Raw genomic sequence first — 20,786 nt, forward strand, 5'->3', positions numbered from 1 at the left:
GAAGGGAAACAATGAGCTTGAAACAGTCACAGAAAATCTAGAGTCTTCTGACTATGAGGACAAATTAATAAAGGAAAACAAGGGTGCAAAGATTCAAATTCCCAGGTCCAGACACTCAAAAAACTTACAGGTTTATAGGTGTGTCCTGAAAGATAGTCTCCACTTCTTTAGGTGCAGGGCTGAGATCGTAGAAACCCAAACACAGGCCCTCATAATTTGACGGGCTTAAAAATCATGTAAATTTAATGCTCAGTCATGAATGGTGTCTGGAGAACAAGTGAAGACTCAAATTGGAAAAGAATAGGATCCTATAAACTGGGATGGCGATGTTTGTGAGGATCCTGATGAGACCAGGGATTCTGAGCTCCTAGATGCTAATGAGGTTATTTTGCCAGAGGAAGAGATTTCCCCTCCCACAGTGACAGAAGCATCCTCACACCCACACCCTGTGATGTTTGACTCTCCTAGTATACCTGAGGAAATTAATTCTTTATTGACCAAGCATGATAATGCTGACACTCACTGGACCCAACCTCCTACTTTTGCTTCTAGTCCTATAACCAGGCTCAAATTACAGAAAGATCCCAAGAGTGTGGTATATAGTGTAACCCATGAGAAAGTTCACTATTCTCCCAAAAAACTTCTTGAGTTATGTAACTCTTACAAGCATAGCCTGATAACCATGTGTGTGAATGAATTTTAAGGGTGTGATATCATGGTGGCAAAAACACGTGGCTGGATCAGGATGACTTTGTCATTATAGACCTGTGAAGCAGAGATCCTGAATTTAGTGCTGCAGCTCATGGAATAAACGAAGGTATTAACAATTTATTTGGCTGACTGATAGAAGTATGGATAAAAGATGCCTGTTATTCCATGGTTTACTATTGATAAGGAGATTCAGAGGCTTAGGGAAATGGAAATGCTGGAGAAGGTTTGTCATGCTAAATCTGATTAGCCACACATGCCAAACCTGATCGGGACCCAGAAAATGAACCTTTCAGTAACATTTTGAGAAATAGATTTGCGAGGGGAACACTGGATTCCCTGAAGGCCCCTGTTCTCCTCTGTTTCCAGACTTTACAGTGGGAACTCCAGTTACTCAACTGGGAAACTTAAGGGCAGTAGGTTTAATTAGAAACCTGAGTGGCAGGAATCAAGTGGCAACACTTAAACATCAAAGGCAAGGTGCGTGCACTCACCACAATGGACCACAGAAGCAGAATAAAGGTCGCAATAGTCTGACATGTGTGACTAGCCATGGTGCTCCCAAAAAGTAAAACAGGCAGGAAACCTGTTTTACAAAATGCATGTTAAATTTTGTACAATCAAAAAAATTTAAGGAGAAATTAATGAAACTTACTTTATTTTTTTAAATTAAAAAAAAATTTTAAAACCAGTCAAATTTAGCAGTGGGGGGGGGGTGGTATACCAACTTTAGTGACACTAATGTTAATAAGTTCTGATAACCCACTGCCATCGGACCAGCCAGAGAAACTTACTTTTTTAAAAATTTTATTTAAGGAGAAAAAAAGGAAAAAAAAAAAAAAAAAAAACAAAACAGAAAAAAGGTACAAGTTATACAGAATTGCAGAGAAAATAAACAGTAGGAAATCACTAGTTAATAGATTACATATTGTCATCTTAGAAATAATTGTTCAAGTTACAAAATTAAAGCATATAGACTGGACATTCAAACAGTGAGACTGCAAACAGTTCTGTTCAATGATCCAATGAAATTCGGTAATATGGTTACCTATCTTATACACTTAAATGTACATGGAGTTATGTCCTTTAGAGCACTTTCTTTTCCTCTCTTTTGTACAATGACAATTACACATTTTGGGTTTTATTACTCCCACTGTTCTTATTACTTTTTGTTTTTTGAAGAAGAAGAAAGTAAAACCAAATGCGACATAATAGGACAGAGTCAGTCAAATCAGAAGGATGGACATAATACATAATCAGAGAAACTTACTTTAAACCATAGTAACAGAGTACAACTCTCCCTCAATCTTTTCCTGGATTTGAGCCATTTTACAGACCCAGAACGCTTTGAATGAAGGGGAGGCCAGATCCCCTTGAGGAAGAATTCTGGTGTATTACCCCAAATTTGTACAGACAATCTTTTACCCAAGCTTCCTCAAGGGGTCCTAAGGTCTTTTATCAGGGTAACTGTACAATAGAGGAAAAGTATGATCAGACATTTTGGGGGATTACTGGGCACTGATTCTGAACCAGCGTTCATTCCTGGAGATCAAAATGTCATTGTGGCCTCCAGTAAGAGTAAGGCCCTATGGAGGTCAGGTGATCACTGGAGTTTTAGCAAAAGTCTGACTCACAGTGGGTCCAAGAAGTCCTTGAATCCATCCTGTAGTCATTTGCCCTTTCCAGAATGCGTACTTGAGATAGATATAAGTAGTACTTAGCAAAATTTTCACATTGGTCTCTTAACCTGTAGTGTGAAGACGGTTATGGTTGGAAAGGCCAAATGGAAGCCACTGGAGTTGAATTTACCTGGTAAAATAGTAAACCAAACACACTATCACATCTCTGGAAGATTGTAGAAATTAGCGCCACAATCAAAGACTTTAAAAATGCAGAGGTGGTAGTTCCCCAACACATTGCCACTTAATTTTTTCATTTCATCTGTGCAGGAGATGGACGGATCTTGGAGAATGATGGTTGATTAACATAAACTGAATCTAGTGATGTCTCTGACTGCAGCTGCTGTACCAAATGTAACTTTCTTGCTTGATCAGACTGACACATGTCTTGGTACTTGGTATAAAGCTATCAGCTTGGTGAAGGCCTTCTTTTCTATACCTATCTGTAAAGCCCATCAGAAATGATTTGCTTTTAACTGGCATGGCCAACAGTACACCTTCACTATCCCACCTCAAGGTCATATTAATTCTCCAACCCTGGGTCACAGATTAGGTCACAGGGATTTTTTAAATTAGTTCACAAGGATCTCTCACTTTAAGGTATCACTCTGGTCCATTATATTGATGATGCTATGTTAAGCCAAGTGAGCAGGAGGGAGCAACCACTCTAGATATACTAGTAAAGCATTTGTGAGCCACAGGAAAGAAATTCAACTAAAAATCCAGGTCTTTCTAACTCAGTAAATTTTCCAGGAGTCTGTAGTGTGAAGCATGTAGAAATATGACTCCATATTTTAAGTCAGTCTTGTAAAGTCCTATATATTTGTATATCTTGAGTCAAACCTGTTCTCTAATGAGTGATCACTGATACATCATCATTTTATTATCATTAGTTTCTCTATTTTCTAGTTTCTACTATCTCTTCATTGACCCATTGATTTCTTGGGAGCATATAATTTAATTTCTATTTCTATTTTTGTATTTCTAATTTATTCCATTAAAATCAAAGACCTTACAACCAATGGTGTGAATAATTTCAGTTTGCTGATATTTGCTCTAGGCCAAGGGTATGATCATTTTGGTTTAATGCACTATGCGTGCTTGAAAAGACAATGTGTTCTAACACCATTGGATGTAAAGTTCTGTGTATTCAAGGGAAGTCAATTCTTAAATTTTTTTAGTCTTGGCTCATGTCTATACTTATTAAAATTTTATTTTTTATTCTATTAGTTTTTTATGTTGGTTTTAATGTTTTGAAGTTTCCAATCATTGTAAAAAAATAAAGCAATGAGGACAAGATCTATTATATAATTAGCTTTAGTACAGAGACATTATCATAAAATGTTGGGTTACCATTTTGGTACAATTTGATGAATAGAGTTCAATGGAAGCACAGAGAGCCATATATTTGAGGGATATACCATGTCATTCATCCTATGCAGAACTATGCATCGCACAAAGATTATGAATGAATTCCAGTAGATAATTAAAGTACTAAAAGTCAAACATAAAGATACAAAAACATTATTTTTCAAGATATTTTAGTTTTAATGAGAAGGAGGATATGAGTTTTGCATTTTAAATCCATGTCAGGTGGATATTCCTAAAGGAAACTTTCAAACTATAAACTATGGACAATTAAGATTTGGCTGAGTCAAAACAGATTTGTATTAAATGCAAAATATTCCACACAAAATTAAGGAACATAAAATGGACTAGTAGAGGTTGTTTGTCCTTCATGAGTCTGACAAAAGGTTAAAATTTAAGGGATTTAATTAAACCTAAGGAAAAAGAACACCAAGAAGAAAAATGGGGCCAACTATCAGAACGGAAAAATCAAACTGTCCCCAAGTGTGCAGCACTGGTCAGTGAAGCAATGTATGAACAACGGCATGGTGAGACCTTGCATTACTCATGTTGCATTGTCCAAAGTGAATAAGGAGAGTTGGTGAGAATGAGAAGAAACTGGCCATATGGGTGGGTAGGGAGGCACAAAACAATATTAAAAGCTATTTAAAAGTGCTCTGTAAAGACAAGAGTCTAAATATTTTATTCACAGTATCCTACTAGATTTTTATGGAGGTCCCTAGTGAAAAGTTCGTGATGATATTTGTTGTTGCATTGTTTGTGGGGGGAAAACGTTGCAGGCAATCTAGTGCCCCTCCTAAAAGAATGAAAAGTTATAATGTGGTATATGGTTATTGAGAAGGAGGAAAAATTGAATCAGTAGTGGGAATCTAAAGGAGGCAAGAAAACAAAAAGAATTTGTCCTAAGAAAGCCTTAAGAAGAGACAGTACCTCCATCCCTGGATGTGGGCAGCTGAGGTTTCATGAAAGGACAAATGTGAAGGATTCTGGTCTCAGAACCTGCATTTGTTGAGCAACAGAACAAAACTAACTGCTCCAAACACCCTTTGACCTACACCTTTTGTACAAGTGGTGCATTCTAAAGAAATTCTCTCTCCAAATTGGTTTTCTAGATTAAAGAATGTATGCATTTTAATTCTAATATATTTCATCAACCTGCTTCTTTCCTAGCTGTCCTCGAAAATTTTCTTACAGTCTCATCCATTTATAATTTCAGTTGAATTTAGAGTAAGTTAATCAAGTTCCAGAAAAAATCTGTTGGGGATTTATGCTACTATTGCATTCTAATAAGGAATTGCAATTTAAAAATACATTAAATGAACAGCTTAATAGGGATAATTGACCTATTTTCAATCCAAGGAAACACAGTAAAAGCAAAAGATCTAAGAAGAAATCACAAATGAAAATATTAAACATTAACAGTGATTTCTCTCCAGTTAGGAGGGTAAATGTACTTTTTTTTTCTTTCTGCCCTTTCCTAAGTTTCCAAGTTTTCTTTAATACTCATACTCTACTTTTATAGTAAATGCAATTACTTAAAAAGTGAACCACCTACTAATAGGGCCAGGAGGGATAGTTATTTCCAAGATTTTATTTTTTTCCTTTTAATGAGAAGGGAGATTTGAGTGCTACATTTTAAATGCCAAACATGATTTATGAAAGTAGGTTGGCATGATTAGAGAAGGAGAAAAATTGTTGTTTTAGTTTCAGATAAGTAAATGTACTTTCTCTCTTGGTTTAAAAACCAAATGGGTATTGTTATTGGCACAAGCCCACACGACTGTGCCTCCAAAGCTCTCTAAGTGAAGCATGGCGCAAAACCATACTCCCTTCCCCTGGGCCCTATTGTATTTAATGATCAGAAACACTCAGAAGGAAAGAAGAGTGGATTCTCAGTGGGCAATATCAGTTCATCATGGAATAGGGATGAATCACAGAGATCTGTAGTTTTCCAAAGGTAAAGGAAAAGAAACTTTTCAGTTTTATCCTTACAGATAAAGCAGTGCATCCATTTTTGGTGTAATGACAGACACCTGTAATCCCTAACATCTGGAAGGCTGAGGCAGAAGGATTGAGAATTTGAGCCCAGGATGGGCAACTTAGAAATTTACAGAGACTCAGGCTCTCAAAAAAAAAAAAAAAAAAAAAAAAAAAAAAAAAAAAAAAAGAGGGAGACGGGGTTGTATCTCAGTGTAGAGCCCTTCGGTTCAATTCCCAGGGCAAGAACATCAAGAATGGCACAAGAAAGAGCATGTATTGAGATCCAGTTTGCCCGTTGCTTCTGAAAAATAGAGAGTATATCTGTGGCGATCAAGGAGTACCTCTAAGCTAAAATATCTCAAACGCCCATTTGTGTGTTTCAGCTCAATTTTGTTTTATTTCTTTTTATTTGGAAAATGAAAAGTAGGGCCACATAGGCTAAGAAGGGGCAAAAGAAACTTATAACGTGAAAAACCATTTGGACCTGGTATGTGGAAATTCAAAGCAAGGAGCCATGGGCCTCAGAACCTCTGCACCAGCCTGAGAGACTGGAGGGAAGTGAATCAGCTGCCCAGGTGGCTTCTCCTGCACACCCTTCCTTAAAGTTCTTTGGGAGCCAATCCCAGCTGGTGACAAAGACCCTACAATAACTTTCTTTGAGAAGAGCAGGAGATGAAATGAAGAGGCTGAATTGCGTGTTTAACAAGGCAAGGGGTTAACCTTTGAGTTCCATTTCTCTCTGGCATTTGATGAAAGGAAAAGCACAGATAATTAGATCCAAGACATATTTCTCTGACTGACATTATGCTCACTTTTTTTTTTTTTTTTACTGCAGCCCATCTGATACATGGATGGACATAATTTAAGATGAGAAATGAAAGTGAGCAAATTTTCAGCTTTGGCATTCAGATGGCCTCGATGTTACCCTAATTAATTACTGTTTTACAAACAATTTTTGAATTTTATGGAAGCAAATTAAATAGTGCCTGTCAGCAGCCTCATGCAGACCCACAAAGAAGCAGAGATCCACGCCTGGGGAGGGTCAAGGAGGAGAAGGTTGCCCGCAGCCCTGATCTTTGCTTGGAGAGAACAGCTATATAGCTCTGTGGCCCAAAGTTTAATAAACAAGCTCAGAAATAAGCTAGGCATGGTAAAGGTGTGGGCTGACACCTTCCTCTCTTTTGTATGGAAGGCTCAGCATGGATTGCTGGCCTCTGGAGAGACTTCAATGGTGAGCTGCTAAGGGAAGACAAGCTCTTGAATTCCCTCCCTATCCAGCAAAATTGTGCTGTGGAGCATCACTTCTCTGAGCTTCTCCACATTGTAATGCTCACTCACAGCAGGAGTGAGAATCTCTGGAGCCTGCTGCTATCCAGTGCTGCTTGTCAGGACGGGTGTCTGTTTGGGGCCAGTAATGTCTTCCCTCTGCTTTCTTCTTAAACTCCTCCAGGGGCCATGCTCCACGTAGAGGACGTGGACCCTCAGTTGTTACCTTTCCCATTCTCCAAGTGCCCACTGCTCTCTGTCCCCTCACTTGCAGGAAGCTTCCCATTTGGAAGCCCACTTGCTCACAGACATGAGCTCTGTTCCCTAATCCCAGAAATCATTTCTTTCAATGAACACTGTCCATATCTGTATGCGTCACCTCTCTGTTCCCACCTCCTTTCTCAGGATCTCTTCCTTCTCACATGGTAATGGCACCTCTTCAATGCTCCCCTGCCTTCCTTACACATCTAACAGGGTGGACTCAAGTCCACAGATTCATGTTGGTGAGACTGTCTCTAACTGAGTTTTCCTTGGTTCTGAGGAGGGCAACTCTTTGCTGTGGGATATGAAAGGGAATGTATGTCCTGTACTGCATGTCTTATTCTCCATCAGTGGAGCTATCGATGACCTAAGAGAAAATATAGCAACCATGACTATGTATATTTGTCCCGGAAGAGTCCACTGTTCTTGAGGAGCTAACACTTCCTATTAACAGAGACACTGACCCTACGTCGGGTCTTCTGTTAAAGATGCAAGGGTACTACTCCTGAACCCCTCCTTGTCACAGAAAGCTCTGTTAGCTGAGCCATCAAAGATGGAGAACCCTTCATCAAACAGATGTCACCTCCAAGCTTCAGTTCAGGCCCTTGTTGATGATTTATTGTATTTCATTTTGATGATGGACATTTTCAGATGAGCCTTAATACTCATAAGGGAAACAAAATACCTTGTGGGTTTCAAAGTTCCACTGGGAAAGTCCACCTATCCCATCGCCCCCGGGAGAGGGACCACCTCTATATGATAACCATTGTGGTTTGATGCACAACACTCTGAGTGTAGCTGTGGTCAGTCAGTCTCTGTAGAGCAAAAGGAAGTCTTTGAGACTATACTCAATCCTAGGCTTACTCATCCACTCTTCTGCTAATCCAGAGAGTGCAATTAAAATACAGCTTTTGCCTGCAAAACCCACTTTAGTTTATCCATCAGAATTTTCAGGAGGCACCCATTTGCTAAAGTTTAATTCTCAGCATGAAGAGGATTAAGTACTTGCACAATTATAGCAGTCAAGAGAAGATTAGGGAACTCATTCTAACTTTTGCTTGTTGGCTTCTAAGTACCCTTTCCTCCCTCCAAGTCATTTCTTGACATCAGTGATTTATTTTCTGGCTTACACAATGCCAAAAAGCTTTTTAAAAAATTGTTGTTTTCAGCTATGCAACATAACATGGTAGGTAAGAACAGGAAGTTGGGAATGAGATGCCTTAGTTAGAATTTTATCTCCACTACTTACTAGCTGTGTGACCATGAGAAAATTATTTAATCATGTGTATCTCAGTTTTATCATCTGAAACAGGGCTATTTTTTTCTGATAACACTGAGCATTAAATAAGTTCTATTTGTGGAGCTTTTATAATATATACTAATGGTGATATGAGTTCTTGTTAACTAATGTATGTGTGTGTTTTATAGTGACATTGTAATGGAAAACAGACAAAACACAGGAAGAAACAGCATCGAGGAGGTTTAGGAGGTAGTTTATTATACAGTGGGCTTGACGGGGGTCTCTCCCAAAGAGTCAGATCCCCACTTGTGGAGTTCCAGGCTTTGATGGGGAGTACAAGTGGAAGATACAAAGGTAGATCTGGTGCAGTGTGATTGGAAGGTTGAGTGACATCCTTGGTTGCTAAGGGAGTTTAAACATTTTAGGTTACATTGCAAGGCCATGAGCTATACAAAGCATGGGTGATACAAAGGACAAAATGTCCTATTACATTTTAAGACCATCTGTTAGACATACTTACATGAAGGAAAGAATGTTCTGTTATCAGGCTTGTCTGGACAGAGACATGTCTGCCTGCTCTTGGCAGTCTATCATGGTAGGCTTTATTTAAAATTTTAATTTCCCTTTCGACATAAATACGATTGGTGTGGTATCTACTTCATGTGCAGAGTACTGTCGATTCTTCTGACTGTACACTTTCGTCCATAGGTGTCTCAACACACAGCGTCTCTCCAACTATGACTTGATGGCACTCAGTGTGTCACAGAACCCTGTAGAGCAAAGAAAACCGCCTCTCGAGTCGTATTACAAAGCTTCCTCCCTAATCCATTTCAGACTCTAGAACAGTTAGGTAGGTTTCTGGCCCACACATCTACTGCGGTCATCCTGTGCCTCTCAGAAATGTTAACTAGAGCAACAAACTTAAAGTCAAAAGGGAAGGGCTCCAGAGATGGTGTTTACATTTCTTATATGGAGTTGGAAACTGTGTACTACGTGCCTTAATTCTTTTTTGCTTCCCTTTCTCTCCCTCCATGTTTTAGGAAGAGGATGAAAAAAGACATTAATATCTGCTACGTACAGGCATCAACTCCACAGAAGAACGGAAACATTAGGTATTGCAAACAGGTACCAATAAAGGGGATCAAGTGGGGAGGGAAAGGAATGACAATAGGAACTAAGATGTGTTATACACATGTAGCACCTCCACCAAGGAAGGCAAACATTATACACTGCAAACACATACTCACAAAAATAAAATAATATAATTTACTAAAGCATTCCCAGCTGCTACCTTAAGCAACAAAGTGAGTAAACATAGTGTTTCATGACATTAGCAGGTGCAGAATCTGAAGCTCCTAACAGTTAAAAATTTACGAGATCCAGCAAGATCTGATCTCTGACTTTCTGTGATTTCAAGATTTGTAATCAGTATCAAAAGCCAAGCCAGCAGTGTTTTCAGTTCTTTGGGTGGATGACAACTTAGGCCAGGTGGCTTACAAACAGTGGTGATTTTTTTCTTGTAGTTCCAGAGGTGTGAAGTCCATCTGGAAGCCTGGCAGGTTCCATGTTCAATTGAGGCTCATTCTGTGATTCCAAGATGGCACCTTGGTTCTCCATCTTCACATGGCAGAAGGTAGAAGAGAGACAAGACTGGAATTTCAACCTCCTTTATGATAGCACCAGTCCTATTCAAGACAGCAGATCCCTCTTGACTTAATTTTTACCCTCAAAGACCCCACCTCCTTCTTCTATCAGATGGAGCGTTTGGGCCCAACATCTGGACTCTGGATGGATAAACATTGGCCCCATTGTAAAGAAAAGGGCTAGACATGCTTCTTGGCATTGACTTTAGGGAAAAGAGGTAATGGGGTGAACAACCAGGGAAGGAATCAGAATGTGCACAAGCAGACCTAATTGCTTGTCATTTTCCTGATCTTGTGACTATTTTTCTCCTATATTTACCTTCATTCCTTGAAGTAAATAGAATTTTGATGTGAGTGAAAATAACTGATTCAGCTTCTTGGTTCCTTCCATCTGTCAAGAGATGTTTTTGGGGTGTGTGCATGTGCATGTGTGCATCTGTGTGAACTGCTTTTCCAAATCAATTTTGTAATACACAGTTTTAGTTGCCATATTACTTTTCTGAATCATACTTACTTTCACATGTATGCTCACGCTTACACTTACCCACCGACACACACAAGCACACAACCAAAGTTTAATTGTCTATTGGTGTTTTTTTTTTTTTCAAATGCCTACCATTCCCCATGGGGTTACTGATGTTCCTGCTTTCCAAGTGAATAGATTTTGGCAAACACCTCGTTATTCGCAAAGAGTTTACTCATTTTATTCTGCTTAAATAAATTAACTTTAACTTTGTATTCTTATGTAGTTCCTTTCAAAAGAGTGGTCACTGCAATCCACCAACAACTGGATATGAGCACTCCATCAAGCTATGGTGTAAGTTCCCATTTCTAGACCTTTCTAGAAGGTGAGATGCTGAAGGCTGGCTGATTTTTCTTCACATTGCTAGTATGGTGAAGTGTGTGGTGGTTTGGGGACTGTAACCGTCAGGCAAACCCTTTAAGCAGCATAGGTGAGGTCACATTGATGGGACTCACCAGAGTGAATTTCCACTTGTGACAAGGGTATCTCTTTTTCTCAATTAAAACCAAATCTATTACCAGCAGTGGTGGCACACACCCATAATCCTGGCAGCAGGGAAGCTGAGGTGGGAGGATCATTGTGAGTTCAAAGTCAGCCTGGACTATATTGTGAGTTCAGTGCCAGTTTTCACTGCAGACTAGAACCCTGCCTCAAAAATATTTTAAAAATTGTATTGTATACAATGCCCATTTTACAAAATGTGTCACCCTAATCATCTGTGAGTATGCAGCTTAGTGGTATTAAATACACTCATAATACCATCACCAATATCCATAACTCTTCATCTTGTTCTTATGAACATATATAAACACTAACTGCTGACTCCTTTTTCCTCCAAACCCTGGCAACTGTCACCCTGCTTGCTGTCTGAGGTTTTAACCACTCTGTGTACTTCCCGGAAGTGGACTTGCGCAGTAACTGTCTTTTCAATGCTGGCTTATTTCACTTGTCACATTGTCCTCATGTTCCTTCCTTGTGTGGTGTATTCAGAATCTCCTTCCTGTTGAATGCTGACTAGTATCCCACTGTGTGTGTACACATATTAGATTTCATTTATTCCTTGGGTCACTTGCTTGGTTTAACTATTGCACATAATGCCACTATGAACACAGGCTCATGCATATCTCTTCAAGACCATCTTTTTCAATTAATTTGGGTATATTCATAGAAGAACGACTGCACTTGTTAAGTCTATTGTTAGTTTTTAAGGAGCTGCCACACTATTTTCAAGGATCATGCTATTTTGCAATTCTACAAACACTGCACAAATTCTCATTTGTCCACCCCTCACTTGCTATCTTCTGTTCTCTTTTCCAACAATAGCCAGCCTAAGTAGTGTAAGGCAGCATCTCGTTAGTTCAGGGTACCCTAGCAGTCACGGGTACTGAGCATATTTCCCCGTGCTTCCCTTTTGGACATCATCTTTGGAGAAACCTCTTCAGGTCCTCGCCCCTGATGCCCCTGTTTTAGTTGCTGGATGCTAATCCTTCCCAGCGTGAACAGTTTCCGTGTTTGCTGGGGTCTCCTGGTGTCTCCAGGTAGGAGAGGGAGGAGCCAGCAGGTGGTTTTCAGAGCCCATCTCGGTTTCAGATCAACTCTCTTTTTATGTCCCCTTCCTCCTATTTCAGCAGTGGCTAAAAATGTTTTGAATCAGTGATGCAATGTGTGAGTCAAGTCAGCTGTGAGTCAGAGATGGGCTGGGAGCTTCCATCAAACAGTGACACCTTGGGAAAATTGCTGTCACTTTCTGAGACTTGGTTTATTAAAAAAAATGATGAGATGATCTCTATTTATTTTCCTCCCACTCTAACTTTCAGGGATTCACCAGGGTTAATTGAAAACCACAATGTCAGCATTGTAAACTGTTATTAAAATAATAACACGGACAGCAGCATGATCAGAAAAGGTCAGGGGTGGCAGAAGCCATTGCAGAGGCACAATCAAGGGAGCAGGCTACTCAGTGCAGACTCAGAGGAGACTTGGCTCATGACCTCATGAGAACGAGTGGTGAATCACCTACTATAATTTTGCTAGAATTTATCTTGTTTCCATGGTGGCTAGGATGTAAGGCAGAGAAGGGGCCCATTGTGACTTGTGTCTAGATGTCCCCCAAAGCCTCAAGCAGCATAGGGAGAACTTTTCAGAGGTGGCTGGATCTAGAATGCGTGAGGCTGGAATTCATTCATGGTTCAATGGTAGGATTAAAGCACTGGGATTAAGGGTGTGAGCGCTACCCGCCCTAAGGGCAAGGAGCCGGGATAAGATATAAGGGATGGAAAGATGCATGTTGCTCTGTTACTTGTTGCTTTTCCTGCCTCCTGCTTGCCATGAACTGTTTCTCCTGTGATTCCCCACTGCCGTGTGCCACCTGCCTTGGAACCAGCTAATATGGACCGAAACCTCTACAAACTATAACGCAGACTGAACCTTTCCTCCTTAAACTTGAAGTGTTGGGTATTTTGTCTCAACAAGGATAAAAGCAAGCCACAGCCTGAGCTGTAGATTTGGGGAAAAATCCTAAACCTCAACAAAGCAGGCAGTTGGGTTGGTTTTCATGTGGTCTCTGAGGAAGACATGGCCACAGTTGCTTTGGACGTTCTCCTACACATCCCACTGTGCCCTGGGTGAGATGACCATGGTCCTGGAACTTTCTTCTCAGAGGATAGAAGGCTGAGAATGACAAGGGCCTGCTGAATTAAGATCAGGGGAAATAAATACTGGAAACTAAGTGTAGCAGGACTTCAAAAAATCTGCTGAGATCCAAGTTTCCCCCTATTTGCTTTCTTTGAGGATGGGGCCAGTGTTTCAGAATTTCTCCCTTTCCAGCTCTGTTTCTCACTTTCTGGCAGGAACAATTGCCACATGGTGAAGGCTCAGGTGTATATGTTTTTTATCTTTCAAAGGTCAATTACATTCTGAAATAACATGACCCATCTCCGTAGAAGCCAAGTACACGTTATTAAAGGAGAATGAGTCACAACTTACCAGAGTCAAATGCAATAACACTCCTGCTTTTTCCACAGGATGAAACTCCGTGGAGCTCTGCACACAGGTAGACACTGGCCAAGGGGACTTCTCAGTGCTGAGTAGGTGCTCAGATGGACTGACTTGGCTAAGAGAAGAAGGAGCTCTTTGAACATTTCATGATTTAGCCCTTTCCTTTCATCTGAGTGCTTGGTAAGAGGTGGGGAAAAATTGTTTATATTAGTTACACATGAACTCATTGACTTCATGCCTATGCAGCAATTTTTCATTTTTACAACTAAAAATCTGTAAAAGTGCCTGGAAGGCTGAAGGCTAAAAAGGTGGTCCTCAGAGAGCCAGGAGCAGACAGGGATAAACAATGCCGCATTGATGAGGAGCCCTGCCCCGTGACTTCCTGTAAAGTTTCTCAGGTGAGCTGTTGCCCCCTAATTCTATTTTAGCACAATGAGCAGCAAGGGCCCCAATGCCAGTGTGCTGTTCTTGCCAGTTGTTGCATCAGGATGGCTCTGTCTGTGCAGGAGTTGGGGAGTTGTACCAAGGAGGAGGAGGATTGGACCTGGCTCACTCCTTCAAGGCAGTGCACGTGGTATAGATGTTGTACGGTGGGACCACAGCAGCCATTAGATGAATAGCTTCCTGTAAAATCTGCCTGTGATTTTAACTCAGACTTTTACATGGACCACATTTCTCTTTGCCCTGGAGGAAAGGAAAGAGTGATGGAGAGGAAGGAAGAGTGTACTAGACGTCAGAGCATATAGGTTTCAATCTACCTTAGCCTCTGCATTCAATTCTCCAATTGGGCAATAAGTAAAATTTCCCATTATCTCTTGCAAAGCTTCATTGAGAGGCATGTAAAATAATGTCAAGGCCATTAGGCCTTGGGTAGGATGAATGCTAAATGCTCCCATGATTATTACCTGTTTTCTTAAGGAGAAACTCAAAGCTCTTCCCTTCATCCTGCCCTTGACGCAGAGGACTTGGGGTGAAAGGGTGCAGTTAGGGGTGTGCTAGTGCTCAGGGAGAAGATTGTGCCTTCTGGTGACAGCTGATGCCTCTTTGGTGTCCCTTGGTGTCATCTGGCAGGAATTTACCTCCTGGAAGTCAGCTGTCTGTGACTGTTTTACGGATGCTTGGGTGCCACCTAGGCCACTACAGAGACAGTTTCATGTAGAAATTGAGTGCAGTAATTTTTCCCAAACTGCTAACTTTTTCGTGGCTGGTGTGTTTGTGTGGTGTGAAGATCTGCCCTGTCCCAGTGGATTCTAATAGAACCCTGGTGGGTCTCTGTATTGTCAAACAGCAAAAGCCCTAGAGACTGAGGTAGTTGATCTGGATTGTTACTCTGATTAGGCTGAGAGAAGCCAAGGACATTGATAGCAGGCACTCTGGGTGCTGTGAAGTTCTTTGCAGAGACACCTGCGAATAGGGCAGCAACCGAGGAAGAGAGCTATTTTGAATGCAGGCAGCACCAGCCAATGGGCTGATGGTCCCAGTGAAACAGCAGTGGAAAGAGGAGGAAGTCCATGCTTCCTGGATGCCAGCAGGTCAGCAGCCTTCTCCTCCTTTACCTGCTCCCACCACCATGATGTTCCGCTTCAGCTCAACCCCACAGTTACAGAGCTAGAAAGAACACTATGTGCTGAGACCTCTGAACCGTGAGCCAAACCAAACCTTTCTTCTTTCAGGTTTTTTCTCAGTTGCTTTGCACAGTGACAGAAAGTTGACTAACACGGAGCTTCTACAGTGTGTTGCTTAAAGACTAAAAGTTCAATCTAGACCACTCCAGGAACAAAATCAATGCCATCATAGAGGGATTTTGGAGATTGGGAGCTGTCCAGCTCACACTGGCTGATACTGGAATGAGAAACCCTTTCCCTTACAAGAAGACAGCTAGAAAGTTGTACACCCCATCAAGGGCCCAGGGAACATGATAAAAAGTTGAGTAATAGATCCTGACATAGATCACTCATCACAGGTCGTTTCTTTCTGCAGCTTGGCCTCTTGGAGCTCCACTGCTACTGATGTTCAATCTTATGCTCTTACTTAGGAGACCTTGTGCTGCCAGAGGGCATCTGCTGACTGCAGAAGTGTGTGCCCAGCCAGCCACCCCCTGCAGGGCCTGCTGGAGCTGCCCCTGTCCTGTCAGGACAATCAGCTGAGAGTCACAAGAACTGGCATCAACAGCTTCAGACCTCAGACTATGGGTGTACAGGTATAGACAGCACCACTTTTTACACTTTCATGATAGTTTGCAAATTTTCATAATAATACACTGGATGAAATGATGTTATAGAGGGAAAACATTTATCATATGTTTTTCAATGAAAGTGAGGATTAAAAAACAATATATACTGTGATCACAAACTTTAAAATATAAAAGTTAAATATATATGTGACTATATATATTTACAGTATATATATATATATGTATATGTATATACATATACTGTAAATGTGTGTGTGTGTGTGTGTGTGTGTGTGTGTGTGTGTGTGTTTACAGCAATCTCTATCAAACAAAAACATTATAGTGTGTCCTAATCGGATTTGGCAACACGCAACTTCTGACTGTTCTTCAAAGTCAAAATGAGTATGAAGGGTCAGTGTTTTGAAATAATTCAGGGCATTGATGAAGCCACAACAGAGCAACTGAAGTCCCAAATGAGGACTTCCAGAACTGCTTCAGAAAGTGGTAAGAATGATGGGACAAGGGGTCAGAGCAAAGGGGGGGGATTCTGAAGGAGATTCATGGCAAGGTGTCTTTTGCTGTACCACATACGTAAAATTTAATCACACACCGTATTTTGAATCACATCTTGATTATATGGGAGGAATGAGAGAAAGAGATGGAGAAAGGGGGAAGAAAAGAAAGGGAGAGAGAGAGAGAGAACTCTTTTAATTCCTTTATCAATATTAGGTAAAATATTACTGGAAAGAAATCTACAGAAAGGTAGAAAATGTTGGCTATGAGTAATGACCATATAATGAATTTTAAAATTTACTACTTATTACTTCTCTCTATCCCCCAAATTTACCATAGTGTGTCTGTTTATAGAATCAGATTAAAAATAATATTTACTATGTATGTTTGAATAGTGTTTAATATCAGGGGAATAAAGTCCTTACATAACTTCTTGTTTTATGGTATCATTTAAACTGAAAGCTATACATACAATGTTGGAAGCTTTTAAAGGCACTTTATTGCTGGAAACTAAGGAGAAACATATAAAAGTATATTGGAAGTTAAATCACAAGGGTAATAATGCTTATCTCTGAAATGAGCTTTTATGGGAATTTTTTGTTTTAGTTCTAAAGTTTTTGTTATCTGGTTTTTCTACCAGAGCATTTGTTACGTTTACCACCAAACAAGACATTTTATTTTAAAGAAGGGGGAAGCCCAATACTTCTGTGTTTGTGCGTCTTATAAGACTGTTATTATTCAAATTGAATAACATATGAGAAAACATTGTCTTAAATTGTAATGTATATTGAGTTAATTTTCCTACAGCTTTCAAATTGAACAGGTTATGCTAAGCATTAAGAATATGAGGCCCTTGTTATAAATACAATCTTTGGCTTTTCTCAGTTCACGTTTCCTGAGACTCATCCATCCCCGGATAGCAAGAGCACAGCAAACTTTGTATGTCATTATTCAAGCCAAAGAGCAGCAGGAAGCCCCGGGGGGGGGGGGGCACAGGGCTCCTTAGTCTACACCCTGAGCCCAGAGCAGCATTGCTGGAAGGAAACATGTGCTATGTAGGTAAGGCTGAGCTTAGTCTACAGACAGTTTCAAGTCACCTCCGTATCCCTGAGAGCAGACATGAACTTCACTGCCATTCGGTCCTTCCTATCTGCACACACAGGGCAGCTTTTCATTGGTACAAGATGCTGCTCCTCCATCCCCCAGCCTCAGGGCTGGCCTGAATGCTCTGACCCCTGGGACTTGGGAGAAAGCAGCTCCTGCTCAGAGGCTGGCCTTTAAAGACTGAAGCTCTCTGATCACTTTCTGAGCTGTCGTGGAAGAAGCTCAGGATGCTACTTAAAAGAGAGTACTGAGGATCCCTGTGTCACCCTTTTCCCCTAGAAGCTCCCACCTCTCTCTCTCCACAGGTAAGCATCTGCTTGGGCTAGAAAACCTTGAGGTCATCCAGCTCGTCAGTGACCAGCTCTTCATAGTGCGTTTAGTTTCTTTTCCGAGAGTTGCAGTGAGTGAAGCAGGTGAACCAAGATGCCCTTCTGCACCAACCTTGGAGCTGCTCTTCAAGCAGTATCAGTATATGACACATGACCTGTCCATCTCTCTTTTGGTGGGTTGGAGGGAGAGACTTGGTTTGTTATCATGCCCTAAACACCTGAGGATTTTCCTCTCTATGTAATTAGAAAAAAATAGAATTAATTTTAGTACATATCTCTCACCACTAACTCTATCTACACTGCAGGATGCCACTTAAGTCAGGTTCCCATCTCTGCAGGTCAGCAGAATATTCTCTACAATTAACCTACGAGTCCCAACTGAGGTCAGCAGTGGAGGTTTAGCTTGTGGACACAGGCATGTATACATCTCATTTTTACTGTTAGCATAGAAATGGGTGTTTCTGTTAACAGAAAATTCCAGCTTTAAACTGTTAATAGCAATAATGAGTGTTGATAATTACACACTGTACATAGTTTTAAATGTCTATAATTATACAATTAGGTTTTCAAAGATTCTTCAAGTACCAGGGATTTTTGGAAACCTTGGCAACATTGGTATTTAGCATTTTTCTGGATCTCTTTATTTACATATTAGTTTTTGGCCAGTGGAAATTATGAATGAAGGTCAAAATGTATGTGGGAGGCAAATTACAACAAACTAGTTTAGAATGTTATTAAAGATGAAACTGTAGTTCAATGCTTAGAAAGGAACAATAAGTAACACTTTATGTCACTTTTCTCTGAACTGACTATACCCAGCTCTGACATCGTAGATGTGGGAAAATGTCCTGCTTTGTATTATAAAAGTGGATGACTTCAAACAAGAAAGCCCACTGTGCAGACAGATGAAGAGAGCGTGAGAATGGATGTGTTTGCCTGAGGAGAGCTTCCATTACAGTCGGTCTCATCTTTCTTTCTGGAACATCAGTTACCTGTGTCTGTCCTTCATAGCCATCAACTTTCTTATTATATGAATCTCTGCTCATTTCCCAAGCATTGCAGGACCCCATTCATTTATCTTTCCATTGCTGCGGCCAACCCCAGCGTTTCTGCACTGGCCTGTGGAGGTCGTCCTTTCATGAGCTCTGTTGCCTGCTAATGAGGATTCCACCGTGAGCATTGTGCGGACAGTCATTGTATGGTGTGTGGAGCTCTATGGTCTGCATTAGGAACTGCAGCCCCAGAACGGAGCCGAATGTACCAGACTGCGCACGATCGCATAAGGAAACCAGAATGCAAACTACTGTTTATTTTTTAAAGTGCTGGATTGCAGAGTAGGTTAATTTCTTGAAGTTTTGCACAGGGTCTTTCTTGGGACACTTCCTGGGTCTGTCTCCTCTCCATCACCCTTAGGAAGGTAATTTTCCTTGAGCTTCAATGAGTAGAAGCTCTAATACATTTAATGGATGTTTTCTCTTCCCTCTTCTGCTGACAACACAAGCTTCCTTGCTCCCACTATCCCTTCACATTTACCCACCAAGCGTATCTCTCATCCATTTGTTCTGCTTTTCCACTCTCACTTTCATCATGAAGGAGGCTCTTCCAGCAGCTCCATTCCCTCCCTGTTGCACACTCCACACCCTGGGGCTTTTGGCTTTTCCCTCCCTCTCTGCGGGCTTCTTTCCAATTGCATCTCTTATACTGAAAAATCAAACAAGGAAACAAAATTTTGCTCCAACCTATGTGTCTCTCTGCCTGTTCTCTTATCTCTTTTCCTGACCCATCCACCACTGTGGGAGAGAGTCCTAACCACTCTATCTCGCTGCCCTCGTGAATCTCCATCCTCGCTCTGCAGTCACTTAGGCTCATTGTCCCCACCTGTTCTCAGTGCCCCATGGACCTGGCTCTCATTTTTAAAATCGTAAGGGCATCTCCCCTTCACCTTTGTCTGACTTTCCTGCCTCACACCAGCCTCTCTTCCTTGTGCAAAGCACAGTCCTGTGGTTCCCTGCTCCTGAAATGTGCTCCCCGAGGCTCCTTAGCAGGCCCACTTGTCTCTGACCCCCTCATTCTTAACTGTCCTTTCTCCTGGTCATGCTTGGGCCACGTCCACCATATTTTGTCTATGCTCTCTGTGTGTACAGTACATCCCTAACTTATGAACATTTGAGTTGTGAACTTTCACGGATATGAATAGACCTGGCATTTAGTTTTTTAAGCTTTAAATTGTATATTTCTGCCAAAGATGTATATGGATCACTTTATCAGGTTTATGAAAAAATCTGACATACAAACTTTCTTCCAGAATGGAACTCATTGGTAAATCCAGGACTTAGTCTACTTAGATTCTTTCAGTGGTGTTCAACCTACTCTGCTTTCAGCCTGGGACAGCTGGCCAATGTAAAATGCAAGCCTAATCATATCGCTTCCCTGCTTGAAACACCTCAGTGATTTTCTTGTGCACTTGGGTGCCATTCAAAATTGCTTCCACTGGCTAAAATTTTGCTGGGCCAATTAGTGTGGACACTCAGTGGTGTGGGTTTGAATTCAGTGGGCTTCAGAGTCCTGAGTGGGTGCTTGAGTGGGAATATGAACAAACAAACAAATGAATGGGGCATCATTTGTTTTTTGCAGACTGAGACCACAGCACATGCTCCTGTTGCAAAGAGCTGGAGCAGGCTGGGTTGCTTAAGGAGCAGACTCAGATGCGGTGCAAGTTCAGTCTTTCTTTACGTGATGGCCTTTCTGTCACAGGCAGCTCCGTCCTTTGTAGGTGCAGGGACCTTTAGGGTGTCAGTGCCTAAACTGACAGCTGACAGATAGCCAAGAAGAGCACATACAAAGCTCACATCCTTCCACCCCCCTTCTTTTCATGACAAGGTCACACTCGGAGGAGAGGTGGCAGGAAATGCCATTCCTACAGGAATGGCTCGCTACAGGGGAGCCACCTCCTAGGATCAGTCCATACTGTCAAGGAGGTCACTCTTGACAGCTTCCTTCTC

Source organism: Cavia porcellus, unplaced genomic scaffold, assembly GCF_034190915.1.
Source record: "Cavia porcellus strain 051 isolate PalLab524CR breed Dunkin Hartley unplaced genomic scaffold, mCavPor4.1 scaffold_23, whole genome shotgun sequence".
NCBI classification, from domain to species: domain Eukaryota; kingdom Metazoa; phylum Chordata; class Mammalia; order Rodentia; family Caviidae; genus Cavia; species Cavia porcellus.